Source organism: Capsicum annuum, unplaced genomic scaffold, assembly GCF_002878395.1.
Source record: "Capsicum annuum cultivar UCD-10X-F1 unplaced genomic scaffold, UCD10Xv1.1 ctg4743, whole genome shotgun sequence".
NCBI lineage: Eukaryota > Viridiplantae > Streptophyta > Magnoliopsida > Solanales > Solanaceae > Capsicum > Capsicum annuum.
The window spans coordinates 142,275-150,196 of record NW_025855072.1 but is presented as its reverse complement, the minus strand read 5'-3'; positions in this window follow the sequence as shown (position 1 = coordinate 150,196).

Sequence of the window (7,922 nt, the reverse complement as noted above, 5' to 3'; positions counted from 1 at the left end):
TTTTTCAAAGTTCTATACTTGTTTAATTGGTTGGTACTGTTGCTTGCTTAAGTTGAGTTGTTTGGCTTAAGTTTTTGAAAAGAATAGTATTTTTATGTAGTAGCAATAGTAAAAGTAATTTTCAGAAGCTTAAAAGATAAGACTATTTTTGAAATGTTGTTGGAATTTTAATCAAATATAAAGTACATCTTTGATTTTGCTGTAAATAAATACACTATAATAAACTAAAACAAAAAGGGAGGGGAGAAACACCTATAGATATAAGAAAATGACTTTACTTTTTTTTGAGGTGTTTTTACAATGTAATCTGCAATGCCTTTTAAGATAACTTTGTCGAATTTTGTTGTGAATTTCGCCTCTCAATCTTATTTTCTGTGTTTACTTTCATGAAGAAACAATTTTTCAATTAGTTAATGATTGTAATTAAGAAAATGAAGGAGGGGAAAAGGTGATGCAATGAAGGAGGAGAAAAGGTGATGCAGAAGAGTGTGTCGTCGGGGTGGGTGGTGGGTGGAAGGAAAGGTTAAAAAGAATATTTTTGGAGTCTTTTTTGCAATTTTTTGGCTTTTATTTTTGGTCAGACGCGCCTCTTTTTTCTTTTTATTTAATTGCATTTCCACTTCAGCTTTGAGGTGGTATTAATTCACTTTCAATAAGATTAGGTGTGTAATAGGTCGTGACATTAGTTTAGGGGTGTAAGTAACTTTTCGAGTATAGTTTAAGGTATTTTTGATGACTTTTTCCAAAGTTCTATACTTGTTTAATTGGTTGGTACTGTTGCTTGCTTAAGTTGAGTTGTTTGGCTTAAGTTTTTGAAAAGAATGGTATTTTAATGTAGTAGCAATAGTAAAAGTAATTTTCAGAAGCTTAAAAGATAAAACTTTTTTTGAAGTGTTGTTGGAATATTAATCAAATAGAAAGTACATCTTCGATTTTGTTGTAAATAAATACACTATAATAAACTAAAATAAAAAGAGAGGGAAGAGAGACCTATAGATATAAGAAAATGACTTTATTTTCTTTTTGGTGTGTTTTTACAATATAGTCTGCAACGCCTTTTATAGGCAATAGTATGTGTAGCATGTGAAAATACATTCACAAAAGAAATAACTTCTTTACATGCTACAATAGTATTTGTAATATGTGTAGTTTGTGAAGTATGCGTAGTATGTGAGCATCCACAAAAGAAATAACTTATTTACAATACCTCCTTGGATGTTCATGTAAAAATATTCTAAAGGAAATAAGTTGTACATGCGGTTTGTAATACACATTGTTTGCTGCCTAATTAAAAATCTTGCCAGGAAAATCCAATGGGACAAAACTTTGGTTAAGGTAAAAAGAGTGCAGAGCGTATTTACTCTCCCTGATAAAAACATCACTTAATATCTAGGAGATGACGCATCCCAATCTTGTATCTCAACTTCTCAAAAAGGTTGATATTGCAAATGCTTTAGTGAACATATCTGCTAGATTATCGCTTGAACGAACTTGTTGAACGTCTATTTCACTCGTCTTTTGAAGATCATGAGTAAAGAATAATTTTGGTGAATTGTGTTTTGTCTTGTTTCCTTTGATGTATCCTCATTTTAATTAAGCTATGCATACAGCGTTGTCTTCATACAATATTGTTGGAATATTCTTTTTCAAAGGAAGGCCACATGTTTTCTAGATGTGTTGAGTTATTGACCTCAATCATACACATTCTCGACTTGCTTCATGAAATGGCTATTATCTCTGCATGATTTGAAGATGTAGAAATCATGGTTTGTTTTGTTGAACGTTATGATATAGCTGTACCTCCACATGTAAACAAGTAACCTGTCTGAGATCGACCTTTATGTGGGTCAGACAAATATCCTGCATCTGCATAACCAATTTACTACAAATCGTACTAATTTGAGTAAAATAGTCCTATATCAATAGATTCTCGGAGATATCTAAATATATGCTTAATGTCATTCCAATGTCTTCGTGTTGGGGAAGAACTAAATCTTGCTAAAAAATTTATAGTAAACGATATATCTGATCGTGAATTACCAGTAAGATACATTAATGCCTCAATTTCACTAAGATATGGTATTTCAGCACCAACAAGTTCATTATTTTCATGAAGCCGAAATGAATCTTTATTAATATCAAGTGATCGTACAATTATCGAGGTACTTAATGAATGTGCTTTATCCATATAAAATCTCTTTAAAATATTTTCAGTATGTGAGGACTGATGGACAAAGATTCCATTTGTAAAATGTTCAATTTGTAGACCAAGATAAAATTTTATCTTTTTGAGGTCTTTCATTTCAAATTTTCTTTTCAAACATTTTACTGTCTTTGAAAGCTCTTCAGGAGTTTCAATGATATTCAAGTCATCAACATATACTGCTATTATGAAAAATTCAAATTCAAACCTTTTAATAAAGACACAAGGACAGATTTGATCATTTTTATATCCTTCTCTCAATAGGTATTCGCTAAGGTGATTATACCACATGAGTCTTGATTGTTTTAATCCGTATAAGAATTTTTGAAGCTTGATTGAATAATTTTCACGAGAATTTTTATACACATCAGGAATTTTGAATCCTTCAGGAACTTTCATATAAATATCACTGTCTAATGAGCCATATAAATAGGCCGTGACAACGTCCATCAGATGCATATTAAATTTTTCACGAACTGTCAAATTAATAAGATACCTGAAGGTGATTGCATCCACCACCGAAGAATACGTCTCCACATAATCAATGCCAGGTCTTTGAAAAAGTTCTTGTGCCACAAGTCGTGCTTTATATCTTACGACTTTATTTTTCTTATTTTGTTTTCGCATAAAACCCATTTGTAACCCACTGGTTTTATACCTTCAGGTGTTTGGACTATAGGTCCAAAAATTTTGCATTTTTCAAGCGAAGCCAATTCAATTTCGATTGCATCTTTTCATTTTGGTCAATCATTTCTCTGTCTATATTCTTCGACAGATTTTGGTTCAAGATCCTCATCTTGATATTGTCAACAATTATGTCATTTTTATTTCATATTTTTTTTGATGAGACATAACTGACTGAGATCTCTTTATTTTCATTATTTTTAGGTACCTGAACCTCTTCTGAGGTTTTATCAATTGTTATGTCTTGCTGCTCTTAATGAGTAGCTTTCTCCTTACGATTATTTTGGTCATTTTCTCCTCTTCTTTTTTTCGAGGATTTTTATTTTTGGAATCGATTGGTCTACCACGTTTTAAGTGTAGTTTAGACTCATTTGCATTAGTCAATTGTCCTATCGGGACATCAACTCGAATGGAAGCATTAACAGTTGAAATATGAGATTTTGTAACTCTTGATAGGCCAGTGAATGCATCTGAAAGTTGATTTAGAATTTTGCAAATAAATTATCTTTTGAACTTCTAGTTCACATTTGTTTGTACGAAGATCTAAGTGAGATAATGATAATGCATTCCAGTCTATCTTCTTTTTTAGCTGCTTATTTCTCCCCTTAATGTTGAATATATTGTTTCAACAAAATGACAATCAACAAATCTTGCTGTGAATAAATCTCTAGCCATAGATTCCAAATATTTTATAATAGAAGGAGATTCATATCCAATATATATCCTCAATCTTCTTTGAGGACCCATTTTTGTACGTTGTGGTAGAGTAATTGGAATATTTGGATGAAAAATATTTGGCTCTTGATCAAAAATCAATTGTAATGGGGAGACTTTATGATAACTTGTGGGCCTTATCCACACAAGAGCTGCTGCATGCAAAATACCATAACCCCATATCGAAATAAAAAGTTTTGTTCTTATAAGCATTGGTCTAGGATTAATTGAAGGCGTCTAATCAATGATTCCGCTAGAGCATTTTGAGTATGAATATGGGCAACTGGATGTTCAATTGCTATTTCAGTTGATGTATAATAATCATTAAAAGCCTGAGATGTAAATTCACCAGCACTATCAAGACGAATTGTCTTTATTGTATAATCTGAAAATTGTGCTCTTAACTTTATTATTTGAGAAAGTAATCTCGCAAATATCAAATTATGAGTTGATAATAAACATACATTTGATCATCTTATAGATGCATCTATTAAAATCATATAATATTTAAATGGTCCACATGGAGGGTGAATGAACCCACATATATCACCCTTTATACGTTTCAGAAATGCAGGGGATTCAATTTCCACTTTAATTATTGATGGTTTAGTAATTAATTTGCCTTGAGAACATGCATGCAGCCCCAAAAAATTCTTTAAATTGAAGAATCTTCTGGTTCTTCAATGAGTGTCCATATGAATTCTTAATTATTTTTTGCATCATATTAGAACCAGGATGACCTAACCGGTCATGCCAAATAATAAAATTATTTGAATTAGTAAACTTCTGATTTACTATGGCATGTATTTCAACAGTGCTAATACTTGTGTAGTATAAGATGGAAGAAAGAACGGGTAATTTTTCAAGTATATATTTATTATCCGACATTATTGCAGTAATATAAAGATATTCAATCTTTCCATCATTTGTAGTCTCAATATGATAACCATTTTGGCGAATGTATTTGAAATTTAATAAATTTCTTTGAGACTTACTACAATATAATGCTTCATCAATTATTAAATTTGTTCCTCTGGAAAATAATAAGTTAGCTTTTTCGTAGCCTTCAATTAATCATGTACTATTAGATATAGTATTAACATTGACTTCTTTCATCACCAAATAAGAAAAATACTTTTTATCTTTTAAAATAGTATGTGTGGTAGAACTATCTATAAGACATATATCATCGTAACTGATTTTGGATCAAATTGATGATTGGAGAATTTCCATATTCTTCAAAAAAGCATACTATATGAAATTTGAAAAACTAACACAATAAATTATATTAGAAATGTAGAAATTAGAAATACATAGTTCTTTAATAAAACAGAAAAACATAGTTGCAAACAAAAGAAAACAATAACTTTCTTTATAAATTATTCTCCAATAAGATGATCGATTCTTCAATCAATATCCTCATAAAAATCTTCAGCTCTCAAATAGGTAAATATCTGGGAGTCCCTTAAAGTCATCATTTTGTAAGCAAGATTTGTCTCAATATCATTATATGTATTTGATGGAGTTGTTTCATCATCATCACCTCGAAAGGTCAAGTGCGCTTCCACATCATTTTCTTTTCTTTTAAGGGAATCTTAATAAAGTTCGACAAAATGATCAAGCGTATGACAAGCACGTGCCCAATGACCTTTTATACCGCTTAGGTGACAAATATTAACTTTACCCTTTGAAGAATTATTTTGAGAACTTTTATTATTCTCATGTTTATTTCCACCATTATGATGATAGTTATTTCGTCCTCTGCCACGTCCACGACCGCGATAATAATTTTGCCTTATTTCAGGTTGATCATGCACTGCTACAACATTCGCTTCAGGGAATGAAATAAATCCAGTGGGACGAGCTTCATGATTTTTCATTAACAAAGTGTTATCTTGCTCTTTCAGAAGTAGACATGTAATCAATTCAGAATATTTCTTAAATCCCTTTTCACGATATTGTTGTTGTAGCAATACATTAGAAGCATGAAAAGTGAAATTTTTTTTCTCTAGTAAGTCCTTATCACTAATGGTTTCTCCACATAATCTTAATATTGAATATACTTTATGAATAGCAGAATTATAATCAACTACGGTTTTAAAATCTTGAAATCGAAGGTGTATCCAATCATATTTATCTTTCGGTAATACCATCAATTTTAGGTGGTGATATCAGTCCTTCAAGTTGGTCCATAATTTGAGTGGATCTTTCACAGTTAAATATTCTGTTTTTAATCCTTCGTAGACAGTAGCGGACCCAGGAATTCAAGGTTGTGGGTGCTCAAAAAAATTTATAAAAAAATGTATGTAGCTGTAGGGATTCGAACCTAGAAAACTGGACATGAGAGTCACATCCTCAAGCCACTGCACCCAACCATATATTTGTTCTCTGGGTGCTTTTTAATAAATTATACCATTTATTCTGTGTTTCTTATATAATTATACCTAATCTAGGTTGAGTTTAGTGGGTACCGAAGCACCCCAAAATTACACATGGGTCCATCCCTGTTCGTGGAGGTGATGACGAAGAAAAATCATAGCTTTTGCCTTATCTTGATTAGATGCGTTATTTTCTTGTTTAATAGTATCCCCAAGACCTTTAGCGTCAAGGTGAATTTCAGCATCAAGGACCCATGATAAATAATTCTTTTCGGTAATGTTCACTGCCACAAACTCAAGTTTTGATAAATTTGACATAGTGAAACAATCATAAAAGATTAATAAGTTAGATATAATAATATTTTCAAAATAAAATAGCCATCTCAAATAAATTTAAATAGAATCAAATATTGTTAATAGATTATTATCAAAAGTTGATTTCCTTTAGCAATTTATATTTTTTGTGTGTGTGTGTTTAGAATATGAAAACAAATAACTACATAATAAATACGTATCTTATAAGGGATCTCATGCTGATAATATGTTGTAAATAAATACACTATAATAAACTAAAACAAAAAGAGAGGAGAGAGACCTATAGATATAAAAAAATGACGTTATTTTCTTTTTGGTGTGTTTTTACAATGTAGTATGCAATGTATTTTATAGGTAATAGTATGTGTAGTATGTGAAAATACATCCACAAAAGAAATAACTTTTTTACATGCTACAATAGTATGTGTAGTATGTGAAGTATGTGTAGTATGTGAACATCCACAAAAGAAATAACTTCTTTATAATAGGTTTCATTTTATATGACATTTTTTCCTTTCTAGTCCGTTAGGAAAAAGAATGTTAACTTATTCTAGTTAGAAAAATGTAATTTTAAATTCTTGTTTTACACTTCTGGGTTGTTTGATAGAGTGTATAAGAATAATGATGAATAAGATGTATTAGCAATGCTTGTATTATTAATGCAAGTATTAGTAATGATGATATTAGTTATACAAACATCATTTCTTACAGAGTGTTTGGTTTAATATATTAAAAATAAGATATATTTACATAATTTTTATAAAAAGATATTTGTTTACCAAAATACCTTTCTTTGTACCCTGTCTTTCAAGCATAGAAGTAGCAGCAGGTACTGTTGGAAAATTCAAGGACACGCTTATTGCTTTTGGTATGATGATTGAGGGGCTTTTGGTAGCATGGTTAAAATATTGGCTAAACATGTTGTTTCTGAGGGTACTAAAGCTGTTACCAAATTTATTACTGCTTGAGTTTTAGGGATTTAGGATTTTGAATTAGGGATTTGTGATGTAAAGAAGGAAAAACTGATTAGGATTTGGGATTAAGTTTTGTAGTTTCTGCATTTTGTAATGATTTTCTTTCCATGTTAGATTGTTAAATGTAAAAGGGAATTGTGATTTGGAAAAAACAAAAGTAGCAGCAGCTACTAATCAGAGGAAAAAAAAACTGAAAAGGAGGGGTAAATTTGTTATTTAACAAGTTAATGCATATGTTCAGAGTTTTATATTATTAATACATGAGAAATGGGGAAAAAATTTACACGCACCAGGTGTATATATCAAGCCAATACATGCATGCCATATGTTTGAATTTAATGTTCATGTTACTTAATCATGATTAATCAATATGTATTTTACTTAATTTAATTACATAATCATGGTAAAAAATATTAGTTTGGTGTATACACCGAGTGCGTGTAAGTTTTTACCAATGAAATGATGTGTATTATTAATACACACCTCAATACACAATAGTGTATAACTAATGAAAGCATTAGTTACACATACGCTAAAACCTATACCAAACAAGGTACTGCTAATACACATTAATTAATGCATGTATTATTTTTTTCAATACGCTCTACAAACGACCCCTTCATGAAATAATTAACAAGAATATAAGTGCTTAAG